We start from the raw sequence: 19,801 nt of genomic DNA, 5'->3' as shown, positions 1-19,801 counted from the left end.
ATTAAGTAAGTTCCTGTTGGGATAACGGACTTCAGAAATGGATTCAGAACACTCGAATTAGTTGAAATGGTTCAGCAAGTTCGGACGCTCCGAACTGGAGTTCGGAGGATCCGAAGAGGATCGGAGGCTCCGTCGGTGGGATCGGAGGACCCGAACAGGGTTAGGGCTTACGTCATCAACTACGCCAGTAAGGTGACATCATGGATGACATCACTGATGGGACTTCGGAGGACCCAAAGTAAATATCGGACGGTCCAATTGTGTTCGGACGATCCGAAGTTATGATCGGAGGATCCGAACCAGTTCGGAGGGCCCGAAGCCGAGTTCGGACGGCCCGAACGTCGTCTATAAATAGAGGAGCCGAGGCTCATTTGTGACTCACACATTTCCTCTCTTCTCTCTCAATTCCTAAGCCTTCTAACTCAGATCTAGGGAGATCTAGGCGTCCTACGGGAAGTGGCTTAGTGATCTAGACATCGTCGCGGAGCTACGGCCTAGTTTTGAGGCTATCGTCAGGAAAGGGCTAACGACGGACGCAGGTATAGCTTTGGCATCCTAAAAATATTTAGGAGTATGCAATAGCTTAATTAAGGCTTTTAGAGCTTAATTGTTGATGCATGGATATTTGCATTGTAGTAACAATAGACTGGACTAGTAGGCTTGGAGTCTAGGTCAGTGGAGCTAGGTTTGACCAGTAGTGTTAGAGGTACGTAAGTACTGACCGAGATAGCCGGCATAATATATTTGCTTATATGTTGCACGAGTATGTGCTATATGTTTTATCATGTTTTACCATCTTAGCACATACATGATTTTACGTGTGACTGTATCCGAAGAGACGTGAGTCATTGACATTCTCCATAGGGAACGATGATCTCATTTTGGACTCGAGTCAGGTATGACAGTTTCCATATGGGACTTGTATCCTGTTTTGGATTCGGGTCAGGATGGGGTTGGCTCAGCCCTGATATGAAATATACGAGTACCCCACAGAGTAGCTCTCTAGCCGGTACTGTATATTCTCGGCGCCATGAGCAAGTGTTTTCACTTGAGTTTTAAAGCATCTGCGTGCGCATATTTGTATTTATATCATTGCTTCGTATTGAGCGTTTTAGCTCACGCCCCTGTGTTTGGGTATTGTGTACCTTGTGGCGGGGCAGGTTTGAGGCTGGACGGTCCAGGCGGCTCTCAGCAGGCTTGAGCTTGGAGAGTGCGAGATTGTAGAGGGTAGGGATTTATTTACCCTGAACCTTCAATTTGGTTGTATAACAGTATTTATACACTTGTGATAGCGTCTGATGTATTCTGCCGATTGGATTTGTTGTATTTTTATTATCCGCACTTTATGCTTAAAGATTTTATTGCGTGCGCTTTTACTATAACTCTAATTAGGTAGTGGATCCGGGTTGGGTCACTACAAAGATTCTAGAACTTAACTTGCGCATAGGACAACATCCGAGCGATCCGCCCGCAAATCTTATAACTTACTAAATTCTTAATCAAAATGTCTTCCGCTTGAAATCATGGTTCTCTCACACCTCAAACTACATAATGATGTCATTCTCAAGGCACCACCATCATACAATCATTCTATACGACCAATTTTCTGGACAGCAACCTTAGACATTTAAATATTCTGCACTTCTATGATCAATTGCCTAGAACTCAAGGAAAACTCAACCGAATTGATTCCCGCTTGAAACGTCATTTCCCTAACAATCTAGGCTACTTCCAGACCCGAGAACTTCACTAAATCGTGAATTTAACCCTTCCTTAAACATTCGTTTCCGGAAAGCCCCCAATACTTGACAAAATTATGCTCAACAAGTCCTAGCTCATCTCCCTTCCAAGACTTAGCCATTGGACTCCCATGTTCCCAACCTATAAACTAAGACCAAGACCACTTCCTAGACCTCTTCAAACCACTAGTAAAGCCTTCCCAAGCATAGCTTAGCTCAAATCCATCCCTTAACCAACACCTAAAAACCGATCCCCATCATCAAACAAAATCGAACAGCCCTCTCTTCTCCGACTCGCTAGCTAACTTAAAACTATCCTAAGCACTACCATGTGAGCTACATTCTCAACCATGGTAGCTCCTTAACCACCATCCAAACATACATCAGAAAATGAGCTCAAACCACATGTATAAATTCTGAAATTTTTGAAACAAAACAGGGCTATAGCATCCAAACTTCTTAAAATTTTGAAATGCTCAAGAATCCATCAAGTCTCAACTCTAATCCATCATACAACACGTTTAGCATCAAGTTAAATTAAAATTTCGAAATTTCAACATGTTCCCCTACTGATTTTCTGAAGAAAAAAAAACCAACCCTTAGCTTGATCATTATGGAAAAAAATAAAAAATTTCCAAGAACACATCATAAAATATAATAGATTTGCTTGATGGCCCAAAGATTTGCATATACTTGCCTCCATTTCGAAAATGCATAAGAAAAGGAGTTGAAAGCTACCTGAAAAATCACGCAGGAACAGCTGAGAACTCGTGACTAGCAGCTAGGACGACCTCCCAAGTGCAAGTTCTGGAGACGTTCGTGTTGGTGTCTGGTCGGCGGCAGCCAGAAATTCTAGAAGAAGAAGAACCGATCATTTCTTTGAAAGATGGGTAAGAGAGGTGGCGGTTCTTGCTTAGGTTTGGGGATTGGGTTTTGTTTTATGTTGTAATTTAAGTGTTATGTGTATATATGTGTGTGTATCCATAGGTGTATGTATAAGTGGGTGTGTGTGTGAGTGGATGGAATTAAAAGTGATACTCTAACTGCAACATATTACCATGATAGCAGTATCAGGAATTGGAATAGCAGGATGTCTAGGCTTTTCCAAGATCGTCATTGCCAAGGTTGACAGCAGAGGTTCGTATTATGTGGATTCCAACAGGATGGATCTGGAAGAAAAGATCCAGTTTTCAACGCCAGAAGCTTCTCAAGGTTGAATGGAATGTTTGACATGTAGTCATCCATTCAGCTTCGACCAAGGAAGCCACCCCCGAAGACTATTCACTAGTAGTTGTAGAGATTGTCAGGTAAATATTGTCTCATATACCAGATAAGAAACCCAACAATATTAGAAGGATCCGGTAGATTAGCGAGATTTAATCTTTTAGATCTTTCGATGAAGAAGGTCTGCTAACATGAGTGGCAGACGGGAAACTTCATGTTCAAGATCAGTAGACGGAATGAAAGACTTCCACAGGAATTCAAATAATGTATTAAGTTTTGTTGTAAACAGTATTTCAGTTATAATCCATTGAATCAGATGTATTAAATAATTTAGTTATTTTATTTACTCAGTTATTGTTGTATTGTACATCTTTCAGTGTAATCTTTTGATTAAGTTATTTATTACATGGGATTGTACTAAAGATTGTATTAGAACCTGGATTGGTGGTTCAAGTATTGTAATCTTTAAGGTTATCTTGGTTATATTCAATAAAAGATTGATCATTTGATTAAACGTGTACTTGGGATTTTGTATATTTCAGATGAATAGTTCTAGATTATTTACTTAGAATATTCTAGTATACCAAGTGTTTGCCATGGATGATGTGATTCATCAGAGGGCACGAGTGTTTGTTCTAGACAGATTTCCATAGAACAATTTGGTTTTTTAACCTCTTTAGGTTGTTGCCTTGTGATGATAGATTTACATTAGGGTGTCAAGATAAGTAATACCAATATTTGTGTACTGTGACCTGGACTAGACGTGAGGAGGCCCGACCCTTATTCGGTATTGCTCTGGAAGTTTTCATACTTCAGAGGTTGTTTGGAGGCCTTTGTGACTATATTGGGAAGGCTACTCAGTTTTGGAATTTGGCAACAGCCACAACAAGGTATGACTTTGGATTGGATAGATACCAGGTGTGGTATCAAGGTTTAGTTATCGTCTGTTAGAGATACAGATGGACCGTTTTCATAATAGTCTTGGGAAGTATTTTTCCTTGACAAGTAATCATTCTGAATAGAAAGGTTTTTGTCATCAATTTTGGATTTCGGGATTTAATCCAACAGTTTAGTTGAATTGATATTCAACTGGTTTGTTTGACAAATGCTAGCAGACTCGGGATTTGAGTTGTGCTTCTGTAAAGTTAAGCAAGTTTTTCCTTAACCAATAATTTGGTCCAGATAGGAATGTTGGTTAGTAATGATTTATTAGAGACTCAGGGATGAGTTATGCCAGGATGCTGATGACTGTCGGGTTTTGTACAGTATAGTAAGTGCGACCTTATGCCGGTGTACTCTGGAAGGATTTTTTTGTTCCAGTTTGGCATTATAGAGAGACTTACCTCAGTCTCGATGTATGTACAGTCATAACAATGGGTATAATTATCAGGAGAATATTCAGAATTTATTTGAGTCTTCTAGAATTATTCCTGGTGCTGGAATTAGTGCCAAGGGGTATGATGAGTTATCTTCTGACTTCATCAGAAATACAGGTATTGAATCCGTGGATAGAATAGTCTTGGAAAGGGTTCCTTGACAAGTATTTATTCTATACAGATAGTTCCCGCACGTGATACTGGGGGAGAACCATGAGGTTTGATCAGTATTGTCTGACTCTATCAGAGGTATAACTAGTGATTAGGGTCTTGATTACTAGATGAATAAGAAATTCTAAGTGATGAATTTACTTAAGTAAGTTTCCCTGTAAGAATTGGAATTTTATTGATGGGTTGTCAAGCAAACATGAGTTTTATCAGGACACTGGGATGACTTATACTAGGAGACGTGAACTGTGATCAATACTAGACATGCGGGAGTATATTTCCAATTATTGTACTTCAAAGGGAATAGAAAATTTACTCAGTCTAGAGATCATTGTAACAATTACGTTAAAGTATAATTTATTGTCAGTTTCATAACTTTGAAAGGATACTTGATCTTATTGGTCGATAAGAAATGTGATGGGATAAATGCTTCCTGACTAGGAACTTTTTGCATCAGAAGAGTTTGACATCTATCAGATGATTGATCTAGTTAATGATTGACATATGTCATGAATCTGCTAATTTACAGCGTGAATTCAACAATATAAGAATTCACTTGGATAGTGAAAGTTGAGCACTTAGGTGTTCATGTTTTCTTTGAAATAGTCAGTTAGACTGGTGCATGTTTAGCGCCAGTGACTATTTGTGACTATCGTCTGAGGCAGTCAGAGAAAGACGTTGTTGTTTCCAAGAAATATACCAGTTCAGCTTTTGGATTTCCTTTTGCTTATGAAGAGTTGGAAAGAAGTTTTACTTTTAATCTATTTGTGATAGATACAGATGTTGTAACCCCATGATGGGGGAGGTAAATATTCTTTGTAGATAGAATGATTGAATTGTTCATCACTTGATAATAAGAAACCGATAGAATGAGTACAATGCTAGAATATTCAGTTCTCAGAAACTTTTTAGAAATATTTCAAGAATTTCATTGTTAGAGATTAATCTAGCAAGTAATTAAATTTTAGTGGGTACTAACAAGATAGCATATTTAGACATGGGAAAAGAACAGCAGCTGAGATCTAAGGTTACCAGGTCTAGCGGGATTTTTGTCATTGATTTTCCGGTATGTCTGTTGGATGCGTTAGATAATTGAAATGTTTGATTCGATGAGATCGAGTCAGGAGATTAGCTATATTGTATTGATTTAAGGACTTTGACAAAGAGGGATGAAACAATTTTGTTCATCTAGTAGCGCAAGTCAGAATTCAGTAAGGAATTATTATTATCCATGGAAGGATAATCAGTATTCTTATTATCAAGTATTATCTCAAGTTATGAGATAGATGACATGATGTTAGTACTAAAGATTGCACTAATTGACTTCTGAGTCAACATAATATTTATATTGATATTTCCAAGGAGAGAACCTTAAGGGTTCTGGAAATCATGAATTGTTAGCAACGACGTTGTCACAAATGTTATGACAAGTGTTACTCATAAATTATGAGAATCATTTCGGTGTACAAGGAATTGCGTACTAGGTTTTGGTGGAAGGGAGTGAAGATAAGTGTGTATCAATATGTTTCGAGATGTTTGGTGTGTCAGCAGGTCAACATAGAGCACCGATGACCTGGAGGGTTGCTTCACAGTTTACCTATTCTTGAGTGGAAATGGGAATTGATCGTGATGGACTTCGTGTCCAATTTACCGGTGAGCTCGAGGAATTGTGATGCTATCTGGGTTGTGGTGGACTGACTCACCAGGACTGCACATTTAATTCCTTATAACCGGGACTACAGCTTTGATATGATGGCACGTTCGTACATCCAGGAGATTGTTCAATTTCACGGAGTGCCTTTAAGCATAGTCAGCGATTGATACCCTAGGTTTACTTCCAGGTTCTGGGGAGTCTTCAGCGCGCTATGGGTACTACTCTTAGCTTAAGTACAGCATATCATCCAAAGACTGATGGGCAGTCAGAGCACATGATTTGTACTATTGAAGACAGGTTGCGAGCATGTTCTTTGGAATTTGGTCTAACATGGCAAGATTAGTTGCCACTGATTGATTTTGCATACAACAGTAATGGTGTGACACTATTCGAGACATTGTATGGAAAATTATGTCATAATCCACTGTTCTGGGAAGAAGTGGGGGAGCAACAGGTTGAGGATCGGAATTAATTCCACCGAGGATTGATACAGTTGATTTACCAAAAATATATCTCTAGAGTTTTTTGGGCTAATTGGATTATTGGACAGTGACATGAGATATAGTTCACGCAACAAGAATCTTTTCTCTTATTCCAGTTCAGTGGCTGTACCAAGGCACTAAAGAAGCCAATTGGGAATGTGAGAGCAGTATGCGTACGAATTGTCCGGAGTTGCTTTGAAAATTGTTGCATTTCAGTTGTATCTTGTAAAATGTTGAATCTGAATAAAAGATGTTTATTCAGTGATAACTGCATTCAATACTTAGGATTGTTCGAGGACGAAATATCCTAAGTAGGGGGAGAATGTAGTAGCCCGATTATATTTTACAATATTAAGTTGATAATCATATTTAGATATGATTAAGGGATTTGAATACGATCAACCGAACCAAGGAATTGGGTCCAGGATGCCCGAAAAAGCTTAATGGGCTTATATGGGCTCGGGCAGTTTGGAGGATCCGAACTGGAACTCTCCCAGTACAGATGTCAAAAGAAATTCTACAGGTGTATCGGACGTAAGAGATTGAATGATTCGAAGAGGGATCGGACCCTCCGAACTTGCATGCATGTGACGTGGATATCATGTAGAGATCGGACAATCCAAACTGGGGATCGGACTGTCCGAACGTTGCCTATAAATAAGGGTCCAAAGGCACTCATTTGAAATGCTAAGAAACCTCTCCTCGGCCCATGTTAGCTCGATTTTAAGAGCTTTTGGGTACTCTTATTTTAAGAGTTGGAGTAGGTAGTAGATTTTATATAGCGGACATTTTTTGCAGTAGTATCCAGGCGGAGGAGCTCTGGAGAGGCATCCAGGGGTCGTAGATAGGCTATGCCCAGGATCTGGGGCATGCGGCATCAGCGGGCTGACGACGGACGAAGGTATGACTCTGATTCCCTATAGTAAATAGGGAGTAGGCTATAGTTTAATTAAGGCTTTTATAGCCTAGTAGGTGATGTTTGGCATGTTAGATAATGCATGGTATTTTTGCATTGTAGTGATGCATGGTAGGCTTGGATCTAGAGGGGGAGCTTCTAGGATCCGTCTTAGTAAGGTACGGATGTATTATTTGAGATATCTAGATTGAGTATGCATGTATTATGTGTTTTCATGTACTATGTGACTGCATGTTTTATATGCCTTTATATACAGTATATCATGACTGTATGTTTCATGCATGAGCATATTGAGTCTGTATCCTTATGGTATCCTGTATTAGGGTTTTTACCCCATCCTGTTAGTAGATGGTTGGACACATAGATTCGTGTTAGGTCACCAATATCAGTTGGACACATGAGCTTGTGTCAGGTCACTGATGATAGGTTCAACACGTGTACTTGTGTTAGGTCACCATCAAGGCATCTGGGTATGTCGGTCACCTCCTCTAGCGATGGCTTAGCTTGGCACATACCAGGGCTCAAGTTTAGTCTATGAGCTATTTTCTTGACCTGAGTGTCTTGGTACCCAGTTCATTTGCATTCATGCGCATATAATAGTGTATGCTCATACTCTCATAATGAGCGTGTTAGGCTTTCTTTCGGTTGTTTTTTGTTGGCTGGATGCCCTATTCCATGGGGCATATGCAGGTAGTTCTCCTGGGGACAGGGAGATTAGGTGGTGACCAAGGCTGGATAGCAGGTTTGACCACTAGGTTTTGCTTAACTGGTATTATTTTATTTTAAGATTACGCAGTTACTCTGATTAAGATTATTTATTGTTTAATTGCATGTTTAAGCTTTTGATTAGTAGGTGATCATAGTGTGGGTCACTACAGAAGATCTCAAGACCATCTCCTCATTCATTGGCATTTGACCATGAACTTTGACTAAAAGGTGTGATATGAACTACCAGTTTATCAAATTGATATCCAATTCACTTGGTACTTATTGATGCAGCACAGAAGGAACTGCTACTAATTCTATTACTGAAAATCACATTGGATCGAAACTAGCTGCATCTATAATCCGCGACCAACCTTGCAATTACTGGATTAGGAACTCTAATATCTATTTCCTGACAAATCTGAGTAATAGAGTTATCCTAGCACTCAACAAGAATCGTTTCCTTGTTCGTGCAATTGATTTCTATCAATTGAAATATCAGAGTAATGCTACCTATAATTCTGAAATTTATTTCTGTAGTCTTTCCTTGAAATGAAAAACACTACCTGTGGAGTCTGTCTAACTTGGGTGTTGCATCCTACTTCAGAAGTACCAAGCCTTAACGACTGCACTAGTGTCGTAACATCTTACAAGATGCACATGATAATGAATTAAAAAAATCAGCCCTTAGATGGAAAAACATGTCATCTCAACTATTGGAATCATGATCATATCAGTACTAAGTTCTTTACTAACAATCTAAACCATCTGATGTAATATAGTCTCCGGTGTTAAACTTTGCCAGCCAAAGCAATCAGGAATACTAGTAACCTTACTCATCGGCTGAATTGAGTCTGTTAAATTCTTGACTTACCAAGTCTTGTCTATACTAGTAGCAAAAGGTTAAGATACTACCAAAGTCCTCCCGACTCTACCGCAATCTGTGATGCTACAGTCTTTAATTCTGTTGAATCAATCACGTCATTGATCTAGCGTATAAACACGAGAAATTTGGCAACAAAAATCTTTCCAAACTTGAAAACACCATAGGTATCAACTACTATTGTTGAAAAATATTAGTTTAATTACTGTATTAATACCGCTAGAGTCAACTGGAACAATTACACTTGTTCACCAAAATTTTTTGGTTGAATCTCAATGAGACTACAGAAAATTTCTGAGCACTATGTACAATCGATCAAGCCTCAAAAACTGACATTCTACAATAATCATGTAACAATTTACCAAGTTAATCTCAGAATACTTGGTTGATGATCCTTGGTACCAAGATGGGTACAATATCAAGTCTCAAAGAAAGTCGGCTCTTCCTAATAATGAATAATTACCCTAATGTCACTTGGCTTCACTATCTGTAACCATAACAGATGGATTCACTATCTGTAACCATAACAGATATACTCAGAAACATGTTCTTACTAGATCACATCCATGGTTTGGTAAAGTCAAACTGTTCGTCTCAAAAGTTCTAAGCATATTGATCAGTTCTTCTTATTTCTGATGGAGTCAGACAATAATGCAATCCAAGTTCGAATTTCTATTTCCACAATAGTTGAATCTCAAATGCTCTTCTCAGACAAAAGACAATTCTGAAATCTTGACATAACTATTCCTGATAAATCCCAATAGTTAAGGAATTCTGAACGTCAACATTCTATGTTGAGCCAATAATTCCTTCAAGGTAACTTCCTCTGCTAAATCCCTAAGCATGACATGCTTACAGACCTAATACAATTAACTCAGGGTCCACATTTCCTTATTACCTAACTATAAGACGATACTTAACATACTTAATGGTATCATCTGCTAATATGAATCCATTGTGGCTCATTTTTAGACTGTAAAGGTTAATCAATGTTAAGGCAACTTTTTCCGATTCTTGATTAACAATAGAATCTTATACCACTTCTCAACATAATCTGATCTTAGTGTTTCAACCTCTTAACAACATGGTCTGCAGTAATTCACCTAATCCAAGAATGTTGGAAATCAAGAAAATCCCATATTGAGTTTCCATCTTACTTATCTCTGACAGTGTCAATTGATAACTACAAGTAACTACTTGCACTATCCCAGTAACAACTACATCTATTCGATAGATCCGTCTAGTCTAATCCCACTACCGACTATGTAATGGATCTGTTCAAAAACTTTCATTTGTCATGGAGTATCTTTTCCCAGGTTGTTCTGACAACAAAAAATCTCAATCTATATCTCTGACGGAGTCAGACGATGATAGTACTAAATTTATTTGGTACTACATCTGATATCAAACTGCATTTCTTCAAGAGAGCCCATCTATCACTGAAGCATTCTAGAGATATACTCTTCTATTACTGTTAAAAAACTGCAAGACTGAGGTAGCCTTTCTTGTACACCCTCTGAAGAACGAAAGGCTTCCAGAGCAACATTTGGCATAGGGTCACGCATTTTCAACATCTAGTCATAAATCCTTACAGTCCACAACATTGGGTAAGAAACACAATTGTTCCGCTAATGTAACTATATATCCCTGTCACTAACCAACAAGGTCTCAATCTAATTCAATTGGTATAGGGAAACTGCCCAGAACTATACATACAACAAATATGTATAACTCTAACTCAATTATAAGAATATTCTCAAAGTCACTATAGTTGGAATACCAATCAACCAAACATTGGAGTTGTAGCGTCAAGAATTCCGTAAACTAGAATTACATGTCTATTCCCAATTTTTGCTTATTTGTTTATGATTTTAATTTCCGAAATTTAATTACTCTAAATTACTTAAAAGTTTATTTCTGCTTAATTATTTAAACTTAGTAATCTTGAAATTCTTGGGTTCTGTGGCTCCCGGTTGCGGCATGAGGTGACGGTGGATCTCGGTGGTGGTTACTAATTTCGCAAATTTGAGATTTTTGGGGATTGAGAAAAATATACTTTTTTGGGTGTCAAAAATTGCTTTTATTCCATTCTTGAGATTATTTTAAAACTTTTTCAAAAATTAGAATTTTCAAACTCGGACTAGTGAAATTCAATTAAATATTTCAATTCTTGAATTTTCAAACTTAGAAATTTTAAAGGGGCAAAGTTAAGTAGTGCTAAAGTTGTAAAACTTGGAGTTGCACTTATATTAGTAATTTGAGTTGCACTTTCAACTTTACACACTAGACATAAAATTACATTTTCCTCTCATTTCATTTCATTTTTTATTCCAAGAATTAGCACAAAAAAAAGAGTGTGTAACCCTAACCCTAACCCACTTGAACCACCGCCCAACCCCTTCTCCTCAAACAAACCAATCGGCCGACCCTCCTTGCCAGAATTTCATCTTTCTGCCGCCGTCCCTCCACCTTGTTGACCGGAGCTCAACCTTGGGAGGTTTAGCAGACGTGTTCTTCAAGATTCTCAGCTCATTTCCCCCTTTCTCTTGTAGTTTTTAGATTCAAAGGCAAGTATATGCCAATTCTTTACCACCTTGCAAAGCTATTATGATTTATTATGTGTTCTTGCTCTTATTTCGATTTTCCCCCAATTTTTGAGCTAGGGTTTTGGTTTTTCATTAGAAATCAGTAGGATTGCTTGTGTATTTTGAAATCTGAAACAACCTCAAGCTCTACTATAATTAATAATCAAATAAAATACGGTTTTTCAAAAAAATTCGACATGACCTATCTGTTTATATTAAAACTCACCTATCACAGACAGCAACCTAAAAATCAACCAACAACACAGATAAACTATACTGAGAAAAATGAACGAGAACCTAAAGAAAGAGATTTGACATTATGAACATCCAAAAGTTTAACAATTTAATATTTACATGCCAACAAACAAATCTAAAAGTTATTACAATTACATTTACCCAATAAACAAAAATAAATATTTCATAACATTTAAATTTGAATAAACTCAGCTGAAGACTGGCATAGGTCGAAGGGATGTACCGTGCCCGCATCGCAGTCTGCTCGAGAGTCATGCCCCTCGATCTCAAAGAAAATCTAACCTGCACCAAGCAAAGTTAGTGAGCCTAACGGCCCAATAAGTATATACCATGAAATAACAAGGGTTTAGAAATACATGCGTAGTACTTAAAATACTAGAATATACAATACCTTAAGACATTCTCGAAAAATTCTTAAAAATGGAAGGAAGTGAAACTTGGAATCTAAAAGGAATCACGTATAAAGAACTCACGTTTTTAATCATGAACTTTACTCAAACTTGAACTTTAACTTTCTTAAACTTTACCTTGAACTTTCCTTGTAACTTTCATAAACTATAACTTTCCTTTAACTTTGGATCTTCGATTGTGACGCTCTATTTTTATCGATCAATGGTTATAGTACAATGCCGGCAAGGACGCCAAGATCTCTTTCGACGCCACATTGCCCCACTCCTTTTGTTTGGTAAGGGAGCTGAGATATTTCCCGATCGCACACTACACATCTGTTTTGGTAGGGGAGCTGAGATGTCTCCCTACCGCACACTACACGTCTGGTTGGCAAGTGAGTCAAGGCATCCCCCGAACGACATTGCACGTCTCGTCACAATCAATTCACTTCATTTAAACTTTTCACATTAACTTTTCACATTTAATTTAACTTTACATCTTTTCATGATTCGAAACTCCGGGACTTGAACATGTCTTGCTTGAAATTGAACTCACACGAAAGTTGGGAACCAAAATATCGAATACACAACTTCAAATGATGACAAAAAGTTTTAAATCTTGGATAAATGGTGCATAAGTAGCTGCCCCTAAGCATAAAATTCCCAATGAAGGTCTTAGACTTAACCCAATAAGAGACAATCCGGGCATCCGGCCCGTACAGCCCCTAAACTAGTCCATCCATAACCGAGTGAACTCCCGTCCAAAGCAAAGTCTCCTATACATCCTAATAAAACAAATGACCAGGCCGAAACCTCTCATTCCAAACTAAAGAACCCGAATAAAACACATTTCTGGACAGCAACTTCACATAACAAAAATCTGCACAACCACCCTATATTGACTCGCCAATAACTTAACCAAATTAACCCCAATTTGAACCGACATGACCACGACATCTAAAAATTGGCCTAGGACCAAGCAAAACCCTGAACAGACCTCCCGAGTCCATCCCCTGTACCAAACACCAGCAACCATGCGACAAAAACTATCTAATAAGTCCACCCTACACTTCCAACTTCAACTCTATGACCCTCTTGCCTTAAACCCAAACCTCCAGCCTATATATCAATGTCATTACCAATCTTTAGACCCCAATACAACCTCAAGCCAAGCCTTTGCAGCTGGACCTAGCTCAAGTTCCATTTTAAGCCAATTTTCCTCAACCGTATTACACCGTGCACAAAGTCTCGAAATTCAACTTTCTACCCTTCACTTCCAACACTTCAAACCAATCCAAACTTCACAATACATCATTTAAACTCCAATAGCAAAGCCTATGCAGCCCCTATACATCATCACTCCAAAAATTTGGAAAACGAGTTCAAAAAACAAGTAAACATGAGTTGAAATTTTCCGAACATTCAAACAACTTCGAAAATCAACAAACTTACATATTATAACTCATTATCGTCCCAAAGCACATGAAATTTTCTAATCAAAGGCATACACCCTACTTAATTTTATGAAATTTTCGAAATTCTGCAAGAGAAACCAAGTCTCATCCTTCAAATCATCTCATAATTCATTTTAACAACAAGGCACGTGTAAATTCAAAAATCACACAAGCATACTACTGATTTTTCCTTCAAAATTCAAAATCCTAGCTCAAACAATCATGAAAAATTCGAAATATGTCAAGAACATGGCAAAAAAAAAAAGTTATAGCTTTGCTTAGTGGCCAAGAGATGGATATATACTTTCCTAACTCGAAATGCACAATAAAATGGGATGAAAGCTAGCTGGAGCCTTTGACCTACGACTGCTAGGACCTCCAAGGGACGACCTCCATACGGCATGGTAATGGTGAGTGGTCGGAGGCGGACGGAAAGTGCTTTAGGGGAGGGGCCGACGGGATGAGAAATGAAGAATAATGGGAGGCGATGGGTTGGGGGCTAGGGTTAGAGATTGAGTGTATTTTTGTGTTGTGATATAAATTTTTGGTGTATATATGTGTGTATGTATAGGTGTAAGTATGTATAAGTATGTGTGTCTGTGAGATTTAAAAGTGTTACTCACCTTTATAAAAGTGTCACTTACCTTGTTACAACTTTGACCCTAATTTAACTAGCACTATTAAAATACCCAAGTTTGAAAATCCCAAATTTAAATATTATATTAAATTTTATTAGTCTGGGTTTGAAAATGCTAATTTTTGAAAAAGTTTAAAAATAAACTCAAGGATGCGATAAAATCGATTTTTGACACCCGAAAAATCTAAAAACCAACATTTCATCTAATTTTCTCAATTCTCACAAATATTAATTTAAAAATTCACCGCCAAAATCCACCGTCACCTCATGCCGGAACCGAAAGTCACTGAACTCAAGAATCGCAAGAGTAATTAATTCAATAATTAAACAAATAAAAATATGAAGGAAATAAAACACTAACTTAGAAATTAAAACCAACACTTTTAATATTTTTAAGTAACAAAAATAAATAAAATATTTAAATAATAAATAGAGCGATTAAAATAATTTAAACAAACTATACGAACGTTTAAAAGCATTTAAACAAATAAGCTAAGCATTTTAAATAATTTAAATTAACTAACCGCTAAACTTAAGTTATTTAAAATAAATAAGTTGGACAATTAAAATCATTTGAATAAGCAAGCCTAAACCTTTAAATTCATTAAAACAATTAATTTGCTCAATAAATTCATTTAAATAAATAAAATTAAATAATTAAAAGCATTAATTAAATAGTTAGTAAAATAAAATCATTTGAATAAATAATTAATATTTTATTAGCACATAATTCAAATAAAAAATTTAAATCTATTAAACTTAAAAATAATAATCATAATATTTATTTAATTTAATGCATACGATTTAGTAGATTGGATTAGGTGCTACAATTCCTTCCCCCCTTAAATGGAATTTCGTCCTCGAAATTTAAAACTTACTAACTAGGTCCAGATACAAACAATCAGGTCAGCACTAAATTTTCTAACTCTGTCCCATTCGAGTAGGCTCTAATCAGCTTTCGTTGTGCACTCTGATACTTAAACGACATCAACAAAGCATGGAGCTGACTAACTCCCACTGCAGAATTAATTAGCAAATTCTTATTTGTTCCCAATTGATGGTATCATAAGAGAAATTTCAAATCAATGTTCCAATGTGACTTTAAGAATTTAAATTCACCCCCTAATGTCCTAAAATATTTGATACTTTCTTTAGTTCGATAACTTTGAGTCCTATGTGAAAACTTCAAGCATTAAAGTCCATAAAACCAATAAATAATTTGTGTCGGTCACAACCATAAATTAAAAGCTTTCTTACAACGAGACTACGCTTAATGTTTATTTACCAATTAATGTTAACACATATAATATAGAACTCGAGCTCTTGAGAAATCCACAAGTTTCCAAAATACTTAACAACTAAACACTCAGCTTTTCTAAATAAGATAGCTAAGAGAACTATACAATTCTACCTCATCGGCCCTCAAGGTACAAGATGGATCTGACCCATACTTCTACAACCAAACTCTGCGGCATGCCTAAACGATAAGCCAAAATATCAATCTCCTCACAATCGCATACGGATCGATAGACGAGTTAATTTTCCTATATCCCCAAATCAATAGTATTACGGAAAGATGATACCTTCAAGAACAACTTATTAACCAAATTTGAAATTTTAAAGTCCTACGCCACTTATTAGCAGTGCTTCGCTTAATGATCCTGGACTATGCTCAATCCCTTATCAGTTACTACAACTCAAAACTCTTCTAAGAGTGATTAAAAATTCTCTTAAGCAACGAATCAAGTTCAGCTAACCTTCAAGTAGGACGCATGGTTCTTCTTATAGTTAGAATCCAAATGGGTAACTAAACAGATCACATTCATCCATTCACCAATTTATTTTGTATCTTTGGCATTCTTGATTTTCCAAAAGTTAAATTCTTAGTTAAAATTTTCCAAGGGATTTAACCACCTTTTTCTATCCCAGACGCAACGACTAAGAAATCTCTATTTACTCTTGAAGCCAAAATATATCATGAGCTATTATCCGTTATGGGATTATATTATCTCTAAGTACCAAATAATTCTCACGTATCGCCTAAAGACATATCTCAAACTCTAGTTCAACTCCATAGCAGGTCTGAAAATCCAAAAATTCCCAAATTATTATATGTACAAAACTGAATTCATATTTCAAGAACTTATTATACAATTGGACACCTTGGAAAGTTTGTAACCCGATCGGAAATGCTTCCTCATTGTTCCTATAGTACATTAGTATTTCACCGATAGTTAAATCTAAAGCTTTTCCAGAAAAACTACCTGAATATTCTATTCATCATTCTGTACCTGTAGTTGATGCATCAGTCTTAACGGTTGACATTCACAAAATCTTGGAATGAAAATGTAAGGTACTCAAAAATGCTCTAGGGACATATTTATTTTCCTATCTCGCGACTGATAACCCAAATTATCAATTCTAAATGGGAAATATTCACTCACGAATGTGCCCCAAATCCTAATCAGATCATTAACACACCCATTCATCTTACCAAAGTCGTCTGTTTACTCTTAATGATCCTGTTTAAAAAATTGAAACAAGCCATTCCATTAATTCGCTAACTAGCAGTCTTCTCGCTAGAAATAGCTATAATTAGTGGTCGTCATTCCTCGGATCACAACAATAACTTAGGATTTATCTAGTATTAATAATAAATCCCAACAGTCTCTACACTTACTATGAAATTACGAGCCAAATCTCTACACAAAAAATAGAAATGATAATTGAAAGTATAATACACCCAAATCCTCATCATGATGGATCAGGAAAGGAAACAAACATACCAGTAATGCTACTTAATACGAAATGAAATAGTTCAAACATTACAAACAAACGTGTTGATGATAAAAATCTAGATAAGTAAAAAAAACTCACTCATAATTCTCTAGGGGTGCGAGAATAACAATGGAGGCTCCAAGAACAGTGATTATGGGCCAACAAGATAACAAATCTCGTGATCACTCATCCATAGGTAATGACATCATGCCCAAACAATCAAAGCACAATCAAGGACAATCAGTGTGACTTCAGTCGAGAGAAGTCCACATAAGTCAATAATCAGGGAAAACAACGGTTCTAAGATATATTCAGATGTCAACCACACAACATAAGTAGATTACCATTAAAATACAATGTGACACCCATTCATATCAACATGTTGCTCTAGAACCGGAGAAAAATTTCAAGAAGTGTAAATACGAACAAGGTTTTATTAAAAAGTTCAACCAATGTCAAAGTAGCAGAATACAACGTTGACTGATGTCATACAACTCCATAAATGCACAAAGGAAGGGCATAGAGTTTTCGGATACTCAAAATGAAATAATGATCGGGATAATAGTTCATATAATCGAAAAGCTCATTAGCAACCGATTCACTATTGTCCAAAAATAAATTTATCCCTGTAACAAGACTAAACTCAAGCTATCCACAATATAATACCCCCAAGTTTACGCAAGAGTTTCCATTCATAAACTTAACTGAAAAATCACCCGCATATCATTTTCTAAACAAACTTTTTTCTTGGTTGTATCTGACTAAAATACATTCATAAGAAAATAAATTACTATAATGACACAACAACTAATATCTCATAATGCGCAAGTTTAATATTTTTTGGCAAACTCGTACAATCTCATCAAAATATTTTAACACTACCTAATAACTCAAATAACTCCCACGTACTATCTAAAACTGGAAGGAATATTGGTACACCAACACTGCTTAACTTGAAGTCGCATGATATAAAAATAAACTTTTAAATGGTGCAATTGAACTACTAAAAGAAATTTTAACCAAAAATAAATACTAAACTACACACTTAAATAAATTAAACATATAATTGTGAAAATATTTTTAAAGTGCATGACATCAAAACATTTAATGTAGTAACACAAATACGACTAATATATAAAATTCATTAAAACTTACAGACTTTGAGGCGGAACTTCTTCGAGTTTCTTGCAACCGGCAGTAGGCACAACCCAACCAGAATCATGCTCTAATACCAACTGAAACAACCTCAAGCCCTAATATAATTAATAATCAAATAAAATTTGGATTTTTTAAAAAATTTCGGCATGACCTGTTTCTATTTGTTTATATTAAAACCCACCTATCACAGACTGCAACCTAAAAATACAACCAACAACACAGATAAACTAGACTGAGAAAAATGAACGAGAACCTAAAGAAAGAGATTAGACATTACAAACATCCTAAAGTTTAACAATTTAATATTTACATGCCAACAAACAAATCTAAAAGTTATTACGATTACATTTACCCAATAAACAAAAATAAATACTTCATAACATTTAAATTTGAATAAACTCTGCGAAAGACTAGAATAGGTCGACGGTATGTGTCACGCCCGCATCGCAGTCCGCTCAAGAGTCATGACCCTCAATCTTAACGAAAATCTAACCTACACCAAGCAAAGATAGTGAGCTTAAGTGCCCAACAAGTATAAACCATGAAATAACTAGGGTTTAATAATACATGCGTAGTATTTAAAAGACTAGTATATACAATACCTTGATCTTTCACGGAAAATTATTAAAAATTGAAGGAAGTGAGACTTGGAATCTAAGAGGAATCACATATAAAAAATTCACGCTTTTAAACATGAACTTTACTCACACTTGAACTTTAACTTTCTTAAACTTTACCTTGAAATTTCCTTGTAACTTTCATAAACTTTAACTTTCCTTTAACTTTCCTTTACAAATTTAGATCCTAGATTGTGACCCTCTGTTTTGATCAATCAATTGCTACAGTACTATGCCGGCAAGGACGCCGAGATCTCTCCCGATGCCATATGGTTTGGTAGGGAAGCCGAGATATTTTCTGACCGCACACTACACGTCTGTTTTTGTAGGGGAGCTAAGATGTCTCCCAACCGCACACTACATGTCTGGTTGGTAAGTGAGTCGAGGCATCCCCCGACCGACATTGCACGTCTCGTCACAATCAATTCACTTCATTCAAACTTTTCACATTTAATTTAACTTTTCATCCTTTCATGATTCGAAACTCCGGGACTTGAACATGTCTTCCTTGAAATTTAACTCACACGAAAGATGGGAACAACAAGCTCGAATTCACGTCTTCAAATGATGACATAACTTTTTAAATCTTGGATAAATGGTGCATAACTGGCTAACCCAAAGCATAAAATTCCCAATGAAGTTCTTATACTTAACCCAATAAGAGACAATACGGACGTTCGGCCCGTACAACCCATAAACTAGTCCATCCTTAATTGAATAAACTCCCGTTCGAACCGACGTCTCCTATAAATCCTAAATCAACCAAACGACCAGGCCGAAA

The sequence above is a fragment of the Henckelia pumila genome, chromosome 4, assembly GCF_033568475.1.
Source record: "Henckelia pumila isolate YLH828 chromosome 4, ASM3356847v2, whole genome shotgun sequence".
NCBI lineage: Eukaryota > Viridiplantae > Streptophyta > Magnoliopsida > Lamiales > Gesneriaceae > Henckelia > Henckelia pumila.
Note: the sequence above shows the minus strand (reverse complement) of the source record.